Source organism: Stylophora pistillata, chromosome 1 (genome assembly GCF_964205215.1).
Source record: "Stylophora pistillata chromosome 1, jaStyPist1.2, whole genome shotgun sequence".
In the NCBI taxonomy this organism is placed as follows: domain Eukaryota; kingdom Metazoa; phylum Cnidaria; class Anthozoa; order Scleractinia; family Pocilloporidae; genus Stylophora; species Stylophora pistillata.
Window position 1 is genome coordinate 33,265,715 of NC_142519.1, and position 20,088 is coordinate 33,285,802.

Sequence of the window (20,088 nt, forward strand, 5' to 3'; positions counted from 1 at the left end):
CTCCTTAGTGGGAGAAAAGACCTCATGTATTGTAGCGTGTTCTACTCTATTTTATATTTGTTTCCAGGGTTTGTCTTACCTAATCCACTGTTAGCATTTAGTCTGTCTCTTTAGATGAACCATTTCCAGTAAATACGTTTTAAAAGACTAGTTGTTTCATTTGCATTTTAACGATGTTTTTCGCACTTAATCTTTACCTTTACATAGCTAAAAACGGGAAGCTAAACAGGATCGTTTCAGGCGAGTAAAAACAACAACTGAAGATAGGTCAATAAAACATCATATTTGCTCGTTTCTTTGTATACTATGAACTGTGAAGGTTGTTCAGTTGCTAGATGCGTGAGCCAATTGTTTAGCTGGAGTTTCCATCTTTTAGAAGAAACCAAGGAAACAAGGAAATCCCCGACAATCGGAAGACCACCAATAGTTTGGAGTGCGGAAGAAATGCCTTTTCATGAATTTCAAAATTCCGGCTACAATTTTAAAATACCAATTTTCACCTCTGTTACAAGGCAAGTTGGTTTTATGAACTGAGTTGATAATGTATTTGGCCGCCATAAGTTGACGTTTCAAGTGTTAGCCCTTCGTCAGAGCGAAAGGCTATCCCTCGAAACGTCAGCTTTATAAATTACCTATGGTTGATAAAACCAAATTATCTTGTAAACCCCCACCTAAGCAGCACTACAGTTTGTTTAGAAGCTTACCCCCATTATTCAGCCCCTGTTAGTTACTCTGTGTCCTGTTAACTTTTCTCCAGGTGGTGAACAATACTAACTAAACAATTATTGTATTCTTTGATAAATCAAACAACAACAAACATATGAAACATATGTGTGAACTGCGGTTATGAGACGTATATGAGAACGATCCTTCGCAGTAAAGCACTATTTGAGCAATAGTGAAAATCAGACCTGAAAAAAATTTCAGGCCTGTACGGGATTCGAACCACTGACCTCTGCGATACTAGTGCAGCGCTCTACCAATTGGTAGAGCGCTGCACTAGTATCGCAGAGGTCAGTGGTTCGAATCCCGTACAGGCCTGAAATTTTTTTCAGGTCTGATTTTCACTATTGCTCAAATAGTGCTTTACTGCGAAGGATCGTTCTCATATACATATTGTATTCTTTGTCAGTATTTTGTATTAAAAGACAGAAAAGCATAATGATCAGTGTTATTATTGATAACAAAGGAATTTAATCAGGTGAGCTCGGTATTATTCGTTTATTGCGTCAGGTGAGTATACATTACATCGAATAAAAACGAGTTCACCAATTTTTTTTTTTTTTCTTTTTGAGTCTTGTTAGAACAGCGCAATGGTTTTGATTTGGTTTTCTGATTGCCTTCTTCTGGCGGCCATTCGCACTGCAAACGCAGGTAGGCTCCTTTCGATTCCTGGAACTCAGGTCTTCGCCTGCCCATTATTTGTGAGAAGTCACCTTCGTACTTTGCTACTCAAAGGCCCTGACCTGACCTGATCATGAACCACGAGTGGAACCACTTTGGAAAATAGCATCTACTTCCAAATTCCTTTGTGACCCCGTGACCAGCATGACAAAACTTTGACAATATTTCATCGCGTAACATACTTTCCTTCGTGGAATCCGATTTTCCAAGAAATTTTTTCTTATTAGAAGTACACGTCACGTTGATCATTTGCAATACCAAAGTAATGCAACCGAATTAGTAAGACAACTGGTGACGCTGAGGTTCTTGCGTCTGATCGAAACAGGTCTTGATACCTGACTATAGTACATAATTATAGTCTTTTTGACGATTGATCCAAGTTCCAGGTACCTGCAACTTTGAGAATGATCTATGTGGATATATACACGATCAGAACTCTGATTTTGAATGGACCAACAACACAGGAGTTACTAGAAGCTTCAATACTGGACCATTAGGCGACAACTGGAGCAGGTCATGTATTTCAGTAACTACACGTTCAACAGCAAATTTAGTATACATTTGAAATAGATTTTAACAAAATTAGATTAAATTTTAATCCAATTTTGGATCAGATAAAGTATTTTCCCTTATTTTCTCCTGTTACAATTTCGATGTCCGTGACAAACTCCATGTAATTCAGCTGAATACGTCGAAAACTAAATTAGTCATCTCGTCAGTATCAATATCATCATCATCATCATTATAATTACTATTACCATCATTATTTTTGTTATCACTAGTACTGTTTTTATTACCATTGTTTTTGTCGTCGCGAAATAATTGTTTACCCAACACGGCCCGTACCAAGCAACATCCTTTCAACTTTGGTCATCGACGTACGAAAGGGGTACACTGATCAGATCAGAACAGCTCTCTCGAGCCGCAGCTTTGCTCTGAGAAGTTGTTGATAAATTAAGTCCATTGCAATTATGAAGAATGTAATCATTATATTGACAACAGGTTCCTACATGTACATCGAGACATCGAGCCCACGTCTTAACCGAGAGGCAGCTCATTTGATTAGTGCCCAAATATCTGCTACGGATGGAAACTGTCTTAGTTTCTACTTCCATATGTATGTTCTCAATATCCGGGAACTATCAGTATATACTCAGTCTATTAGCGGTTCCAGACATCCTTCGTGGCGCTTAAACGGGGACCATGGAAATGCGTGGCACGGTGCTTCAATACCAGTAATAATACCAAAAGATTTCACCTTGAAGGTAAATTGTGTTTCAGGATAAAAAATTACTTAAAGAGATTAGAATTTAAATTCGTTCTATGCACAAAAAGTCTTCCTACAGATGAAAAAGTAGGAAAAAACGGCCCCAGTTTTGTTGGTGTTTAAAGTAGTTGCTTTACAGGATGGCCCTTTTGCGTTAAAAAAGGTTCTTGAGCGACGCTATCCCTCTTATTCATGGCCAATCTACACATAACTTTTAACAATCTTAATGGAGGGGAATCTTAGACATGATAGAGTAATCATCGTTTTTGCCGCTGTGACTGAACCTGGAGGTGGCAGTGAAATTATAATTTTATCGATGTTGTCTCCATCTCATTCGTATTTTGCAGGCCCAAATTCGCTTCGTCTCTGTTTCAGCAAAAATGCAACATTGCGTTCCGATTATTGTCCAAATGAGATTAAGTGTTCGAAATTAAAAGTCAAATGTCTGACCCTTTAACGAAGGAACTTTTGCAAGTAATATAAGAAATCTCATTTCCCGTGAAATTCCCGAGTGACATCACAAGACACCGCTCAACACGAATGTAGCAATAAAACTAGTTTCAATCTCTGGCTAGAGGTCTTCTGAATCAAATGGATATCAAGTTGCTTATAGGAACAAATCATTAATGATATCTAACGTTCTATGTAACTCTAAACTGAGTTTAACCTACTGTTCAACGCGCAGATTGTGTTTGAAGGCATTGCTGGCATACATGGGTGACATTGCCATTGATGATATCAAGGTCCAACACTCTAATAAATGCGAAAGCAAACCCCCTTCAGCACTACCGCAGCTGCCTCAACCGACGCCTGTCCCTACCCCACCATGTGAGTTAGTGTAATGATAGTAACGTAAACAAAAGTAGTAGAATGATAACCTTTTCTCATAATATTCAGGCATTTGGGACAAGAGATAAAATGACCCTGGCAAGCTGAGTTCATCTTTTGGCTGTCTTGAAGATTACTTAGTGATTGTAAGACAGTGTGAAAATGATAAACAGACAGGGTTGCTAACAATGATAGTTCATAGTCTTGAGATACTAAGTTTGTGTTCTCCCTGGTTTGAACACAAGTAACATGAAATTAGATCCAAACCAATCAATTTATATCATATTGCTATTGGCTGAAATCTCTAAGAAATGTAACAGTCTTGAGGCATCAATTTTGAGTTCTCCCTAGTCTTTAGCACAACAAGTAAAGTAGATCCAAACCAACATATTGGTTGAAATCTCATAGAACTCCAAACTGTTGCAGGCGGGAAGACGTGCTCTCACAAAGAAGTAAATGTTTCTTATGGCCGCCAGAGGAAAGGAATATTTTTATGTGAATTTTACATTTTTTTTTTCAGTTTTGCCGTTTTGCGGAGTTAGACCACATACGCGCATAGTCGGAGGCGCAACAGCCACACCCAAATCCTGGCCATGGCAAGCATTGCTGATGTATCAAAAAGACACTGGCGAATGGAGACAGTTCTGTGAGGATCACTGGTGCTGCATGATTGGGTTTTAACTGCTGCCCACTGTGTCAATAGTATCAGAGAAGAGGATTACACAACTCACATGGTCAGGTATGTTGATCGCATTCAAACGAAGCAAATTGCTTCAGGGCTTAGACAAATCTGATCAGCTCTGCTGCTTGGAAGAAGCGTTCTTGGGGAGTGCTAAGGGATCGAAAAAAACTTCTCAGACCAGGATTGATAGGGACTGAGGGCTCTCTTATTCCTTAGACTGATGGACGCGGGCTCTCTTATTCTTTCGCACAGGGTTGAGTACAGAACGAGTGGAATACAAAGTTAAGATCATAGCCTACCGCAGAGAACGAAAAGAGCGCGAGGCAAACTCCAGAAAAAGCTCGCTTTGCTTTGTTTTTCACATTTATTTGGGAATTTTCAATATGCATTCGTTAATGGGTACAAAATATTTACAAAGAATTCATAATTTGGTTTGAACAAGGAATATGCTCCTAGTTTGGGCGTGGAAAATATCATGCGTCTTGTTGCGCAAGTGGTAGTCAAAGTCAGAAACATGAGCTGTAAACAATGCATTTCTCGTGTTCAAAAGCGCTTTAAGATGCTCTAAGAATGGTGAAGCAACCCCTCAGTCAATCTTATGACCTAAACCTTTCTCTTTTTCAAACATCATTTATAACTTCGTACCTTCCTTCAACAAAGTATGAGAAATTTGCCGACCACGCTCTGTTAAATAATATCCAACGTCTCAGTGGTAGGTTTCGTTCCTCCATAGTCTGTAGTCCATAATCGCCCTACATTTTAAGTCTCTAAATATATGTTCGTTCACTTTTGTAGGATAGGTGCACATTACAAAAATACTTCACTCTTGATTGGCTCGGAACAAGACTTTGGCATTAAAAAGATCTATTTCCATCATGGGTACAACAGCGTAACAAAATACAACTACGACGTCGCTCTTATTCATCTGGATCGCCCTGCAATACTGAAGGATGGTGTGGGTCTTGTGTGCCTTTCTGACGACAACATTGAATTTTTACCAGGCGCTGACGGCTGGATAACAGGTTGGGGAACACTTCAACCAGGGGGTGCATCACCCGATGAACTACAAGAGGCAAAAGTTCCGTTGGTATCGAACAAGGAATGCACTAAAAATGGTTCGTATGAAGCAAGCAAAATCACGCGTGAGATGCTTTGTGCTGGATTTCCGAAGGAGGAATAGATTCTTGTCAGGGAGATTCTGGGGGACCTTTGGTGTGTGAAGATAACGGAAAGTGGTATCTGATTGGAGATACCAGCTGGGGATACAGCTGTGCAAAGCCAAATTATTATGGAGTGTACGCAAGGTTGGCATTACTTAAGGACTGGGTATTCCGTGTGTTGGAAAATCCTGACTCAGCTTAAGTCAACATAGTTCAAGGGAAAAAAAAAGCCCCCTAGGAAATGTCCTAAGTCGTGTATCATTTTCGCACGAAATGTAAACCCGCTGAAAGGATTATCTTGTACTTAAAAATACACTAAGAAGGTTATCAGTAATAAAGATTTCATCACAACTACACAGTTTGCAACACTTTTTTGTTTCTGCTTCTTTTTGTGCCTCATTTTCTATCGAAATCGTCAATAGGTGCAGCTTCTTTTCGGAGAATTATAAAAATTTTTGCCAAATCTTTCCCACCTGTATGGCCCAGCATGAAGGTTTTACAGTTTCTCGCGGTTCTCGAGATATTACTTGTTCAGTTTCTCGGTTATAAACTCTCTTCTACCGAAATGATTTATTTTAATTACACTTAAAAAACTTAAAAAAAAAACTTAAAAAAAAAACTTAAAAAAAACTTAAAAAAAAAACTTATAAATGCCAATAACAACTGCTTGCACTTTCAAAAAAATCGTAATGATTATTTGAAATGCATACGCTGCCACTCTCTTAACTGAAGTTTTCAGATTAAACAACGCAAAATGAGACAGCAACTGAAAGAGTGTGCAGATTCGATTTCATCTCCTCTTTGTACCTTGTTCAACAAACAACTCGGTAGTGGTTGTTTTCCAAAAATGTGGAAGGTGGCTAATCTGGTTCCAGTTTTTAAGTCTGGTGACAAGGAAATGGTTGAAAACTATAGAGGGATATCATTACTGTGTATCATCTCCAAAGTCCTTGAAAAGTGCGTTTTTTCATGTGTTTTTCCCTTTATCCAGCCTAAACTTTACCATCTACAAGACGGTTTTGTCAAAGGACGTTCATGTGTTACAAGTCTTCTCAGATCTACATTTGTCTTTGCCAAAGCACTTGATGAGAAGAAACAGCTTGATGCAGTATTTCTGGATTACAGTAAAGCATTTGACTCTGTATCATTTAACTGCTTATTAAGGGAACTGTATGGCGTTGGTATAAGAGGGAACTTGCTATCTTGGTTTAGAAGTTATCTGACAGATCGTTTGCATATGACAGTTATAGATGGCCGAGCATCTTCTTTACTACCTATTTCATCCGGTGTGCCCCAGGGGTCTATCCTGGGACCCTTGTTGTTTATAATATATATTAACAGTGCCCCAAGTGTGACGGATGCTAAGACTACTGTCCAACTCTATGCGGATGATATGAAGTGTTATCGAGTTATTGATAACGGTGCTGACGCAGTTCAACTACAAAGAGACTTGCTAAGCTTAACTGGTTGGTCGTCTGAGCATTTGATGAATTTCAACGCTAATAAGTGTAAGCACCTTATCGTGACAAAGAAAAAGAGTTTTATGCACACATCATATAATCTGAGTGGGTCACAGGTTGCAGTCGTTTCAACTGAGAAAGATCTAGGCGTTCATGTTTCTTCAAATTTATCCTGGAACGATCACATTGACTTTGCTATAAGTAAAGCAAATAAGATGTTGGGTATTATCTATAGAACGTGCAACATTGATTGCGACCAAAAAACTATGTTGATTCTATATAAATCGTTGGTACGACCGCAGCTGGAGTACGCATCTCAAGTTTGGTCTCCCTATACTAAAGCAAAAATTAAGGCCCTTGAGCGTGTTCAAAGGCGTGCCACCAAATTTATCTTGAAATGTGATTTAACTTATCCAGAACGTTTACTAAAATTAGGTCTTTTGCCTCTCGAGTTTAGAAGGGAGGTGTTAGATTTATGTTTCTTTTTTAAATGTCTGAAGGGGCACATTGATTTTGACGTCCTATCATATGTTAGCTTCAAATCATATAAATACAATATGAGGAACACAGAAGCCATACTTGCCAAGGGTCGCTTTAGAACCGATGTTTTTAAATTCTCATTTTTTAATCGCATTGTGGATTTATGGAACGACCTGCCTGTAGCTATTAGGACAATTGATCGAGTATCATTGTTTAGTAAGAAAGTGAATCAGTTTTATATCAGTAAATTTAACTTAAGTAAGGATAAATTTTTATAATTTTTGATTACGTATTGTTGTTGCTATTTGTCTAAGTTAGTTTTTAATTTTTTTTGTATTTTATCACAGGCAGTTTATTTAAAATAAGGAATCTAGAATTCTGTATAAACTGGCCTAATTACTCAGATATCTCTTTTTTATACTTGTATATATATTTAACTCCTTGTTTTTGTTTTTGTTTTGATTATCTGTGTAATTGAATTTGAGTAAATAAATAAAATAAATAAATTTGTTAAATATTTTAGCTATAAAGAATTGCGATAAAATCGAAAAGTTTAAAAACTTAAAAACCATCTTGGTTTAAGAAAAATGCGACGACGTTTCGACGTTCGCTTAACGTCATTAGGGACCTTAAGGCCCTGGTCAAACGGCGCATGATAGTCGATGATAGTTGAAGCGCGCGCTTCCGTTTGACCACCAACTATCATGCACTATCATCGACTATCACCAACTATCATTCACTTTAAGCTTGTTCAAATTCTTCATGATAGTCGATGGTAGTTTTTCTCGTTTGACAACGCGTAGGATAGTTCATGATAGTTTTTGGTCAGGTTTTTCCCCGAAAATCGGCGGCCTCCTTTAAAATGGCCTCCAAAAGCTCCTCGCGAGGCTCGGCTTCAGCTTCAGAAATTTGTTTGTATACCCAAGATAATAAGAATGAGACAGAAAATATTGAAAACCAAGAATCTGGAGAAAGCGTCAACTCGCAGGAATTCGAAGAGACACCGCCGAAAAAACAGCATTTCACTAAACATTCAACGGCGAGATGGAGTAATGACCTGATATTACGTCTAATATGAGGCCCGGCCCTACCTTTGGGACATTTTTTCGAATGATTATCACAACAGAGATGTCACAGGCTGCTGGCGTGACTTTGCTCGCGCGACTGCCGGTGAACTATCATCAACTATCACGAACTTTTTTGGCCGTTTGACCATGCGAATGATAGTTGGTGATAGTTGATGATAGTTTGAAGAGAATCAACTATCATCGACTATCATGCGCCGTTTGACCGAGGCTTAAGAAACCACGACGGCGACGGCAACGAGGACGTGGAAAAACAAGAGATCTAATTGGCAGAACAATAGCTCAGCACATGCGTTTTGAAACTTTGTACATTTCTTAGACGTCCTATGCAAAACAACAACGTGAAATCGCCAAAATTTGCGTCGTCTGCGAACCGAAACCGCTACGGCAAATTATTTTAATTTCCATTTGGAACTCAACGGCTACTTTATACGTCATGCTGAAGTTGAGCTGTGGCGCTGTACGAGACAGTAAGCTCCTGCAGCCATTTTTGAAATTCTAATTAAGAGTAGAAATTCATTTTTTAATCGAAGTCTTCCTTGGCGTCATGGTTTCTTAAGGTCCCTATTAGGGAGCTTAAGCACCACGACGACGAACGGAGGACGACGACCGGAAGTAGCGAGAACGTCACTGCGCAAGCGAAAACGAAGAATTCCGTCGTCGTTTTATCGTCGACGACTTGAGATGGACCAGTTTCACGTCGTCGTGAACTTTTGAACTTTAAAGCAGTTTTTCTCATCAAAAGGTGCGGCTTTATTATCGTTTTTTTGACAGTCTATGGCCGGTTGGAGTTTGTATTCGCTTCTTCGGTTGATTTAAACCTCCCTGTTCAGTTTTCTACACAAATAAAATTCGAAAACCCACTAACTCATTTTCCTTCTTCTGCACAACAGATGTGAAGTCAAGCGGTGAAAGCGACCACGTTAGGTTTAAATTTATTTGAGTATATTTTATGAAAGAGTGCTGTTTATCATTTTTATTGAACGAAAAGGTTTAAATGGCAGTGCAATACACCTCTGCGTTCGGTCAAAAGCTGTGTGTGTGGAATTGCCGGTTTATTGCTACTAAAAAATTTTGTGTGTTGCTGTTCTTCCGTCGAGACCCTTTAAACAGCAAAGAATTCTTCAGATCGGTGTGTCAACAAGAGTTTGAATACCTCTCGGGTTTTGCGAATCTATTTTCGAAATGTTTGATAAAGATCTAGATTTACAGCCATAAAAATTATTCCGACAAAACTGATCACACGGGAAAAAATAGTATTCTTGTGTGAAGCGCGACGACTGATCTGTGCCGATCGCTAGCTAACATTGATTAAATTGACAGACTTGCGTCGTTTGCTCGCCAAAGGAAGGAGTATCAAAGGTAGAACATATCAGGCTAAAGTATGTTGAAAATCAGGCAAGCCTTGGGCAAAATAGGTTTGTTTATACCAGCAACACTTAGAACTGAATTTAAATCTCAAATAACTTCCGTAAAATTTATATTTTAAACTTTTATCATGCGTAAATTATTGTAAATAAAGCTAAAGCTTAATAATTCCTTGGACTTTTGATGTTCAAGAATTGAATAACCTACTCTCGAACTTCCGATATAGGTGAAAATTTGATCCATGACTGAGAAGAAGGTTTTGGAGGTCTCTGAACGATGTCATTTCTTAAACTGACGAAGCGAGAATAAACAAAAATTTCAGAAGTAGTCGTCCTTGAGCATTTTCACTGCTTAAGTTTCATTTTCCCGCTAAAAACGACGTCCTCGCTCCAGACCCTCCACGATTACTTGACGTCGTCGTCGTCCCTTTCGTCGTGGTTGCTTAAGCTACCTATTATCAAGTCAATAACGAGTGAAATGAGAACGAATATAAATGTAAAAGAATTCCTAGGAGACGCGGATAACAAAATTGAAAATATGTAAATAACAAAGAATTCACACGCAGAGTCACATATTCGCAGGCAGAGTCACGTAAAGAGTTTGGCGCGAACAGAGTCTTTTGAGTATTTAACTTGGGGTTCAGTTCCTTAATGAATGACTTCTCAAAAATTAGACAATAAAACTTTGATCTACATTTTTTTTAGAACAGAAAATTGCTTATCAACCAAGTCAGTCCTCAATGGGCCATGTTGCTCAAGATGCTTCCCGATTGCAGAGTATTTGTGTTCGTTAATGCTCTGGTGTAAGTGTCAGGCGGTGGTATACCCGACATAATTTGTGTTGAACAGACCACATTCGAATTTGTAAACCACTCATTGATTATTGACAATAGGGGGCTTTTTCTCTTTTAGAGCGAGAATTTGGCCAATCTTCTTGGTCTGAAAGAGGGTTTGGACACCAATGTTAGCGCTCAAAATTTTCATTTGCTTCTTGATAGGGTTAGCTGATTGTTGATCTTTAAATGGTAATGGGTTTATGTGCTCTACAGAAGAAAAACTGGAGGAGAAAAACGAGCTCCCCTCTTTCTATGAGCACTACGTGAATTTCAAGTTTCTGTAGCAAGAGTTCAATTTGTCGAGGAAATGTTAGCTTCGTTTAGGACTCAGGCATGATAGCCTAGGTGTCATCCACGTAGTGCCTATAGAAAGAGGGGAGCTCGTTTTTCTCTTCCAGTATTTCTTCTACACATAAACACATTGCACATAAACCCATTACCATTTAAAGATCAACAATCAGCTAACTCTGTCAAGAAGCAAATGAAAATTTTTAGCGCTAACATTTGTGTCCAAATTAAACCCGTCTTTCAGACCAAGAAGATTGGCCAAATTCTCGCTCTAAAGGAGAAGAAGCCCCCCAATGCGTGGTTTACAAATTTGAATGTGATCTGTGCGACGCAGATTATGTCGGGTATACCGCCCGACACTTACACCAGAGCATTAACGAACACAAATACCCTGCAATCGGGAAGCATCTTGAGCAACACGGCCTATTGAAGACTGACTTGGTTGATAAGCAATTTTCTGTTCTAAAGAAATGTAGATCAAAGTTTTATTGTCTAATTTTTGAGATGTTATTTATTAAGGAACTGAACCCCAAGTTAAATACTCAAAAGACTCTGTTTACGCCAAACTCTTTACGTGACTCTGCGTGCGAATATGTGACTCTGCGCGTGAATTCTTTGTTATTTAGATATTTTCAATTTGTTATCCGCGTCTCTTAGGAATTCTTTTACATTTATATTCGTTCTCATTTTATTCGTTATTGACTTGATAATGACGTTAAGCGAACGTCGAAATGTCGTCGCATTTTTCTTAAACTAAGATGGTTTTTAAGTTTTTAAACTTTCCGATTTTATCGCAATTCTTTATTGTTAAAATGAGCAGATTATCGGTTTTAAGAGGTACCACATTTGTACTCGTGCCACTTCAGAGGAAATTTGGGGAATAGTTATTAAAGCGTTATACTTCGTCACAAAGATAGAATATTTGCCTGTACTCCTTTCGAAGAAAATCAAAGGGAAAAGCGGACATCGACACGTGACTGAATCTATACTAACGAATCAAATTCCTTCGCGCGCCTTACGATGATCAACTATAAGCTTACTAAATGTACATGGACAGTAGCTGTTGGAAAATCGTTAGTTTACGTTGTCTAGCCACAGGGGGTCAAGGTATTACAAAGTTTCCTAAGCAACCATTTGTACAGAGATTACTGCCGTCATAACCTAGTGAATTAGATTCACAAAATGATTTCTTAAGGATATAGCATGCTCATGTAACAAAGACATTAAGTCTTAAATGAACTTAAATCAGCTTTAAACCCCATGAAATACCACTCGTCCACCATTTTGTTCTAACGACAAAAACAGTGTCAGTCCACACCTGTGACAGTATTCAAATTTGAGAGTTAACTATAGAATCGAGCATTCATTAATTTTCATAGATCACACACTGTGATGCGGCGTGTTCAGTTTTGGGCAGCTGACACTGGGCTTTGTCTAAAGAATTCCAATGTACACTTAAACGTTCGGTGACTAAAATGCAGTCTTTGAGTAATAAATAACGTTTGCAGGTAGCGTCGATGTATTCACCGATTGCCAAGAGAGTTAGATGTACGCACCTCTCCATTTCATTGTTGGTCGAGATTAAATAAGAGGTCTTCCATCAGTAGTTAAGTCACTAACGAGGGCAGTAAAAATGAAAGGATTTGTTAGTATGACCTCCTACAACAATGAAAATGGTATGGTAATATTGTTCTTTGTAAAAGTAAGGAATTGGGGAAGGACTTGTTGCTGTTATCACGCAACCGTGAATAACTGACAAGAGTGTTTTTAATTTTAGGGGGGGGGAATGCCATCGATATCAACAACTGTTTTTATTTTAACCTTTTCATGAAACGTTAATCAGCCAACAAAGCTATACCGGAAAAGATTAACACCAAAAGAGAAATGGAAGGGGAGTTGACGAGATGACTAGGTACGTTTATGATGGCATTAAGGGACGTTTTTACAGTGATGATGAATAATCCGCCTGGGGTACAAACTTAAGTAAGCCTCTTTGATTTGGCTACTTTTTCTAAACCTGTATAGGGATGAAGATGTAAGTGACTCACTGATCAGCTCATCCCATGGGTTCTATTTTTAGCAAGGACTTTCAATACATCACGATTTGGCGAGGAAAAACTGCTCTTCAAAATAAACAAAAGTATAGGCCTAATCTTAGCACTTTTATGGCTGCAGTACAAAGTACTCCAAAAGACACGATTAAGAGAATAACGTTAACTAATTCAAATCGAGCAGTATTTCAGTCAACTGTTGAAAAGTAAGCGTGTTATGAGCGTTAGAGGTAGCTCGATGCGTATTCCAAATTCATTTCCTTACGCTAGTAACACATATTTTAGTCTTTGTTGATACTGGTAGTGCTTTTTAATGTTAGGAGTTTTTGAGGACCTCTGAGACTTCTCCTTTAGGCTTTTTTCAATAAAAAAAGAACACACACACATAAGAAAGCAAAAAAAACAGATAACTACAAGAATTTGCAAAGAAACCCTTCACTCAGCCGTGCATCATGGTCTCCATTTAGTTTTGAACATCACATTTGATGTCAGGAAGAGTGACTCGACAATACCGCGTTAGTTTATTCTTAGGAAAAAGCCACTGGAGGATCGCAAAACTTAAATGTATGCATTAGTTCAGCATGAGCTGCATTAACCTACAAGGCAACATTAAAAAAAAAACAAAAAACGAAAACAAAAACTGTCCTTCATTGGCGAAGTTACGGCCATACAACAAAGATTTCTTCCACGCATTTGAAACAACAGCACGGTCACTCTCTAAAGTTCATATGGTCATCTCTTTTACTCTTAGTTGAATTTGACCAACTTGTGTCTTATTGAAATTATTTTATATCTTCAGCCATTCTGTCAGATTTAGTTCATCTTATTACTAGTTGCAATAATGAATTCCTCTTTTCAGATATCACCGGAGAGTGGGAGAGTGTTTGCATCATGGTGTACGACCTTTCCATCGTGTACAAGGCGTGGCGGAAGTAGGACCTGCCATTCATCAGTTTATGTTTTGCTTACCGAAACAGTGAAAGATCTTTGATTTAGTTGCAGGAAGGATCAAAGGCCCTACAGTTTACGCTGTAAAAAAGTTACATTCAATAAAATCATAGCAGATCTCATCAGAAGGGCGATAAAATCTTCTTTTCTAATGACCGTGTTCTTCACTGCCATCACTAATCTCTGCAAGTTTTCAAGAAATCATCAATGTCTGTCTAGCGTTGGCCTTCTGTACTTGTTTCTTTTCTTGTTTAAGAATCTAACGACCTCTACTTGACGTTGTGCAGGAAAGAGACTGTTTGGAAATAGCAGTACCTTTATAACTTTAATAAACAACTTGTTTGTTCCACAGATTGTATGACCTCTTCAGCCAGCTGTCCTTGCAGGTACCGTCACAGACTTGTACTTTTCCTGTTACAAAGCACTTGCATAAGCTAATAAGCTGAGTAAATTTAAAGTACCCTTAAATCTAGAAGAAGGAACAATTTTCGATACGAAAAATGAGTAGTACTTCTCTAAAGCTATTCATTCTCAAAGAATTTAACTTATTTCAGTGGAAGCTGTGATTAAGATAAAAGTCTAACCTTTGCTTGTTTTGTAATGATATAACATAACTCCTAAACCACATAAGACCGGAAAATAGCTCAGAGATTTGTGTCCGTTCGGAAGTCAAAGTCAAGGCCACTTCCAAAACAGATACTTTGCAGCATAGCTCTAACACCGGAAATGAGCGCGTGGCTCGAAATACAATAGTTTAAAACAGACTTACATTTTGTCTTAAGCCTGGAAATTCAATTATTTGCTTCCAATTAAGATTTGTGGAATACCGCCACAAATTCTAGAAAAATCAACGGATTATGACGAGGTTCTTTTCCGCAAATTTCTTAGGCCATTCAAAAATCAATATAATCCTCTTCTGGCTGTCACAATAACTAATTAGATCTTTATAAATCTTAAGTGCTATGCGAATGTCTATCTAATCTCGTTCTCCCGTTCAAGGCCAATGTGTTTATCAGCAATGAGGCCGGGCTGCCGTTGCGGCGCCTCTTTAAACCGACGATCACGTCTGTCGGCTCAATCTGTTTATAAGCACTATTACGCGATAACATCATAACAACCACCAAATGGAATTTCAAGTTGATAGAAAATTCCGATCGGAATTTCATGGAATGATGAAAACCATATTTGCTTTAAACATAAACGTGAAATCGAATGGCATCCAACTCGTGCTGTCCTTGATCAATTCCATCTCCGGTGTCGAAAATAGTAGGGCAGGTAACAAAGTTAATAAATCTCATTTGTCACCCCTGAACGATGTCCCATTATGCATTCTCAATCTTCACTGTGCCGTGTGGCATAATCACCGGAAATGAAACAAGGGTTGTACAGTTTACATGCCCTTGGTGCCTCTAAGCCAAGTTGTCTCTATTGTTGAAACTGAAACCGACAAACAACTCGACTGCAAATCTTCTACAATGTGTAGTTTTCCGAAGTTATAAAAATAAATGAATAAACAGAGTCATGAATAATTCTACACAAAAACTAAAATTAGAAAAAAACCAGCTTTTTAAAGGTTATATAAAAAGTAAATCAAGTGAACCGAAAAGAGACTCTGATAAGCCATCGGCAGTCGACGGATTCTTCGAATGCAACGATAGTTGTGTCAAAGAACAAATAGGCGAATAATTTAGACATGTTCGTAAGAAAAACATTAAAAATATAACAATTCAAACAAAAACATTATCTTGTTTTCTTGCGAAGTGGAAAATCACCAGCCGCCCATGAAAAAAACCTGCAGTTCCAAATTTATCGACTTAGTGTTGGTGGTTTACGAGGATGGAATCTTTGAAAATTTCCGGTTAAATCCGGTAAAACCTGAGGCGACGTCTTGTTTGCATCGTAATTTCCACGTGGCACTAGACGTAATCGTTTGCTTGAATAGCTTTGTTTTCATGTTATCCTATCAACATTATTTGACTCTGGCTTAGAGCGAGACTTTACTCCACTTGACGTCTCTGAAATAAGCGGGACCTGGCTTGTGGTTGTATTAAAGCTTCTATGTAAAAACAAAATAGAGAGCTGGTTACCATGAAGGGGAAGGGACAATCGAAAAGATTTAATAGAAGGTTCTCTAAGGGAATCCATGAATACTTGACCTGTGACCAGCCAATTATTGAAAAAGAAAAGTCGAAAACATTGATCTGCTGATACATGCGAACTGCCAAAGAGTTGCAACACGACCTTGACAATTCGGTGTCCTTAGCGGCTTCACAGACTTAAGGCAGGAAGTAACGAAAATGAAAATTGACAGAGTTATTCAAAGTACAGTACAAATGCAAATATTAAATACTAAATTCCGCACTAGCAGGTTCTTAGGCCAGTACTGAGAAATGATAAAGTTGAGTTACCCTTACTGCTCGGCAGTTGCCTTGATTACTCTATTGTCAAGATAAGTCACAAGCTATAATAGTTGAGAGGGAAAACTTGTTAATTGGAGAGAAACTGAAGACAAAAAGCAGCGCTCAAAATATACCTAATATTTCGTCCTAGCAGCTGATGTACATCTGCAGAACTATGTGTGATATTTCACACTATTGGAAAAAAGCAAATGATCCGAATTGGACAAACAAATCGGAGCAATGGTTTGTGTACGGTTTGCTAGACTTAGAAAGGACTGGGGAAACGCGAAAAATAAAATCTCCAGGAAGCACATGGAATTTTCTATTACGAGGCCACAGGAATAAACAGAGAAAAAAAAAAACAGAGACACTAGTCTCTCCTCTATTTTGAGAAAGTACTGGCGAAGAACTAACCTAACATCAGAAAACCTATGAGGCGATAAACGTTTACCCGCAGCCATTTGAAATACTCATGCTCTTTTTCTGTGCATTGTGTTGGAAATGGATCAATCAAACAGTGCCTTGCTTTTGTTGGTTATTATTTTGGATAGTCACAGCTTGACCCTGCCATATCCTACTGTGTTGTAAATTGTTGTGTCGTAACCAGTGAGACTCGTGAATAGGAATTTCAAATGGAAAGCGACGATCAGCTGTTACGAATGAGCATTGTGTATTGCAACTGTCCCGTAAAAATTATGCCATGTGGTGGGCTCTTATTTCGAAATCTTGCGAAACACCTCTATTGTGATTTGGCCTTTAAACCGAATTCAACTTTATGCTATTCTTACCCAAAACCTCTTAAACAAGTATAAATCTTGCGTGTAGCAGAGTAAGAAAAATTCGCAGAGGACAGAAGGTTCTCCCGTAACACACGACAGATTGAAGTGGACAGAAGAAGTAAAACAGGTGGCTGATAATGGTGGGTAAAGCCCTTCATAATCATCGTCATCATCAGACAGTCTCAACTGATAAAATTTTATTTTTAAGAAAATTTACTTAAACTGCAACTTCAGCGATGTGTCAAATCGGGAAAAAATACCGTCTCAATTTGTGTTTACGTTATCATTAGTCATAGTACTTTTTTGGTCAACCAAATCGAATCGAGCATAGCCACAAATAGGACACAACGTGAAACGTTTTCATCGTGAGGATATCTTTTGTTTGATTGTGTACGGAGCAATCCACGCAGACCTGCTGCCCCTCACTGTAGCCGGAATTGAGTTAAATTTAGTTCAAATGGAACCCTTCAGATGATTCTTTGAACAGATGGATAGCTAGTAAGAAAGCTTACAGTTTACCTCATCAAAAAGAAAGATGGCTTTGAGTACAGTGTCTCGAGTTCAAGTTGCACTGGAAAAAAAGAAAGAAAGTCTCTATAACTTAAAACAAAGGGTAACGCTAAACAAATTCCCCTTTCTCATGCTTTCTGGTGATATTTTGAACCACAATCTTAATTAAATTTAAATCCAGTTACAACTTCTCTAAGGAGTTCCTTTCCTACTCTAGAATGTGAGTCAAATTCAAGTTTTTAAATTGGGACAGTTTTCCTTCAATAGCTTCTTTATGAGGGATTTTCTTCCTGATTTGTAAACCAGTTAGAAGTGAGGTCCCTTGAAATAAAAAAAATGTTATAAACCAATAGTCGTACAAGGCCTGTACGACTTAACACATAATGCATACCAAGTGAATGGCAACGGTAAGACTTTTAACACAATCATCATGAAAGCCACGTTCCTCCTCACTTTGAGGAAAGAAGACTATCAAGAATGGACATACGGAACAAGACAACTTTACCCGTTTCTTCTGTGTCCTGTCCAGAGAAAGCAGATAGAAGTAATACGTTCTTAAAGCACGTGTTGCTGGTGGTAGTGGTTGATGCGCACGCACGTCCACTGCATCGGCCTCCAAAAGTGAATGGAAAAAGAACGAGAAAGGTCCCCAGCTATAAATAAAGAAATTCTCTCCTTATTTTCAAATCTCCTATTGCACTAATTTCGTAGATTTCTTAAATTTCAAAATAATTTCCTTATGATTGACATACTCGCACCTGCTTTCCTAAAGAACGCTAATATTTGATCAGCCTCCAGTAAACTGTCGTATCAGAATTGCAAGAGGTGTATGTTACCAAAGCTTTACAAAAAACATCAGGGAAGTCATTTTGGCAATTTCACAGTCCACATACTTGCTTTGTCCGAATTCACCATGAGAAGGCTTGACAGCTGTTGATAATATCAATTAATGATCTAAGTATTTTGTTATCAATTCTGATGCTAAATTATTTACAAGATGTGTTTACACTTTGTCAACAATTATGGTGTCTATTCCTTGGTTCAATTCCGGCACTTCAAGTAGTATATTTGGCACCATGAAAGAAAAAAAGTTAAAAAAATAGAAAAGAAATTTTTGGAAGGGCGATTTTACCGCAGAGAAGTCGATTCCAAGAAAAGGAAATGGATCTGAATCATTAACTTATCAGAAGACACAGGTGCACCGTGTTAATGCGTCGCTTAACAAAACGCCCTTCATCTGACGAGGAATTAATACATTTCTAGAGGCTCGCGCGTAAAGTAACGCTTCCACAAATAAAAAATCTGAGAAAGACAAATCACGAAACCACGTCTCAAAGATGCCTTCAAGAAACACACTGGGAAACATCAAGAGTAATTCATTTGCAACTGAATAGTGAACAATGCAACAGGTTATCAAGACAATGACAAAATATAGCTTTCTTGAAAACTGTCTCAGAACTAATCAGCTAGAGTAAAATTCTCAGTATAGTGATACAGAAAAGGTAAATAAATGAGACATAAGACGGGTAATATCGTAGCAAGATTTGAAGTGTCCCATCAACTGTAATTAATAACCTGTTGACTAAAACCTTGTGAAGTCTTTGTGATGTTGTTTTTGTGAAAAATTCAAATCCTGCAAAAAGCGTAAACAGTTTAATTCTGTTTATCGACTTTTCCAATTTGAATCCTTTGAAAACCTTACTTGTTTCTTTCAGGCACGGTCATCTCTTGAGATTGATTTATAGTAGATGAGTAAAATGGTTTACAGTAATTTTATTGTTGGATTAATCTAATAGTGTCACATTACAGGAAATCAGTCGTGTTCCTTCAAACGTGAAAAAAAGTGCGATGATAAGTAATGCTGGGAACGAGATAGAAGTAATCTATGAAACATCTCATTGCTTTCCCACCTGATGGGTAAATAACAATCAGCACTACAAACGTTTCGAAGCCATGATATACCATTATATCAAAACCTGTACGTATCGATAAAACCTTACCAAAATGGTATTTCACTTTCCGTGATACCTCGTCGATATAAACTGAAGCTGGTTTCAGCAAAGAAAAATTACACACCACAGGAAAATTTAAAACTCAGTACATGCAGATTTAGTTTCCTTCACGACATAAAATGAGGGCTCCAAGAAACTTTTGCTTATCAAGGGAAAGGGATGAATGGTGTGATTGTCAAAAAAATTTGTTCCTATTTCTCGGCCTTGTAAATTCATCGTAAGAACTAAATTGAGGGTAGAAAGAAAGCTCCCGACTGGAAGTGAAGGTGACTCTTGGATACTAGGTGTTACTTGAACAGGTGACCCATTTGACCACAATCAAAAGTAGCCTGAGATATCAATAGCTCTTCCTTCTGCTAAGAAATTGGAATATAAAATGGACTGAGCTATGCCTACCTCAAAAATTACCATTGTTTTGAAAAAAATCCGGCAAGTTGCAAGACTTTAAGATTGAAACAAGAAATAAGAACTGAAAAGGAAAACATTGCTCTATTCGTATGTATTTTGAGCGTGTGCAAATGTTAAATCCCGG

General features: G+C 38.1%; 2 long non-coding RNA genes and 1 pseudogene across 6 annotated transcripts in view; 2 read left to right on the forward strand and 1 right to left on the reverse strand.

Annotated features, from left to right (window-relative positions):
- The first annotated feature begins 997 nt into the window (after positions 1–997).
- LOC111323730 (CUB and peptidase domain-containing protein 1-like) lies at positions 998–5,691 on the forward strand (annotated as a pseudogene). Its single transcript, XR_015998552.1, has 6 exons — positions 998–1,374; positions 1,785–1,922; positions 2,407–2,669; positions 3,357–3,499; positions 4,020–4,238; positions 4,977–5,691. The product of XR_015998552.1 is annotated as a CUB and peptidase domain-containing protein 1-like (transcript).
- The window catches only part of LOC111323752 (uncharacterized), a 61,905-nt gene continuing 46,922 nt past the window's right edge, over positions 5,106–20,088 (reverse strand). Inside the window, exons 1-7 of one of the 3 annotated variants that reach the window (XR_002694193.2) lie at positions 19,953–19,999; positions 18,303–18,474; positions 18,050–18,197; positions 17,554–17,605; positions 14,172–14,267; positions 12,414–12,472; positions 5,106–5,244 (exon numbers count right to left, since the gene is read on the reverse strand). This is a non-coding gene — a long non-coding RNA (uncharacterized LOC111323752). Of the gene's footprint in view, positions 5,245–12,413; positions 12,473–14,171; positions 14,268–17,553; positions 17,606–18,049; positions 18,198–18,302; positions 18,475–19,952; positions 20,000–20,088 lie in introns of those variants that run through there. The other 2 variants (XR_015998555.1, XR_015998557.1) reach the window with 2 other exon arrangements.
- Positions 12,393–14,207, forward strand: LOC148742173 (uncharacterized). Of its 2 annotated transcripts, XR_015998562.1 has the most exons (3): positions 12,393–12,533; positions 12,701–12,769; positions 13,768–14,207. It is a non-coding gene; the product is annotated as an uncharacterized LOC148742173 (long non-coding RNA). The 2 variants fall into 2 exon arrangements; XR_015998559.1 differs by lacking the exon at positions 12,393–12,533 and having other exon boundaries at positions 12,644–12,769.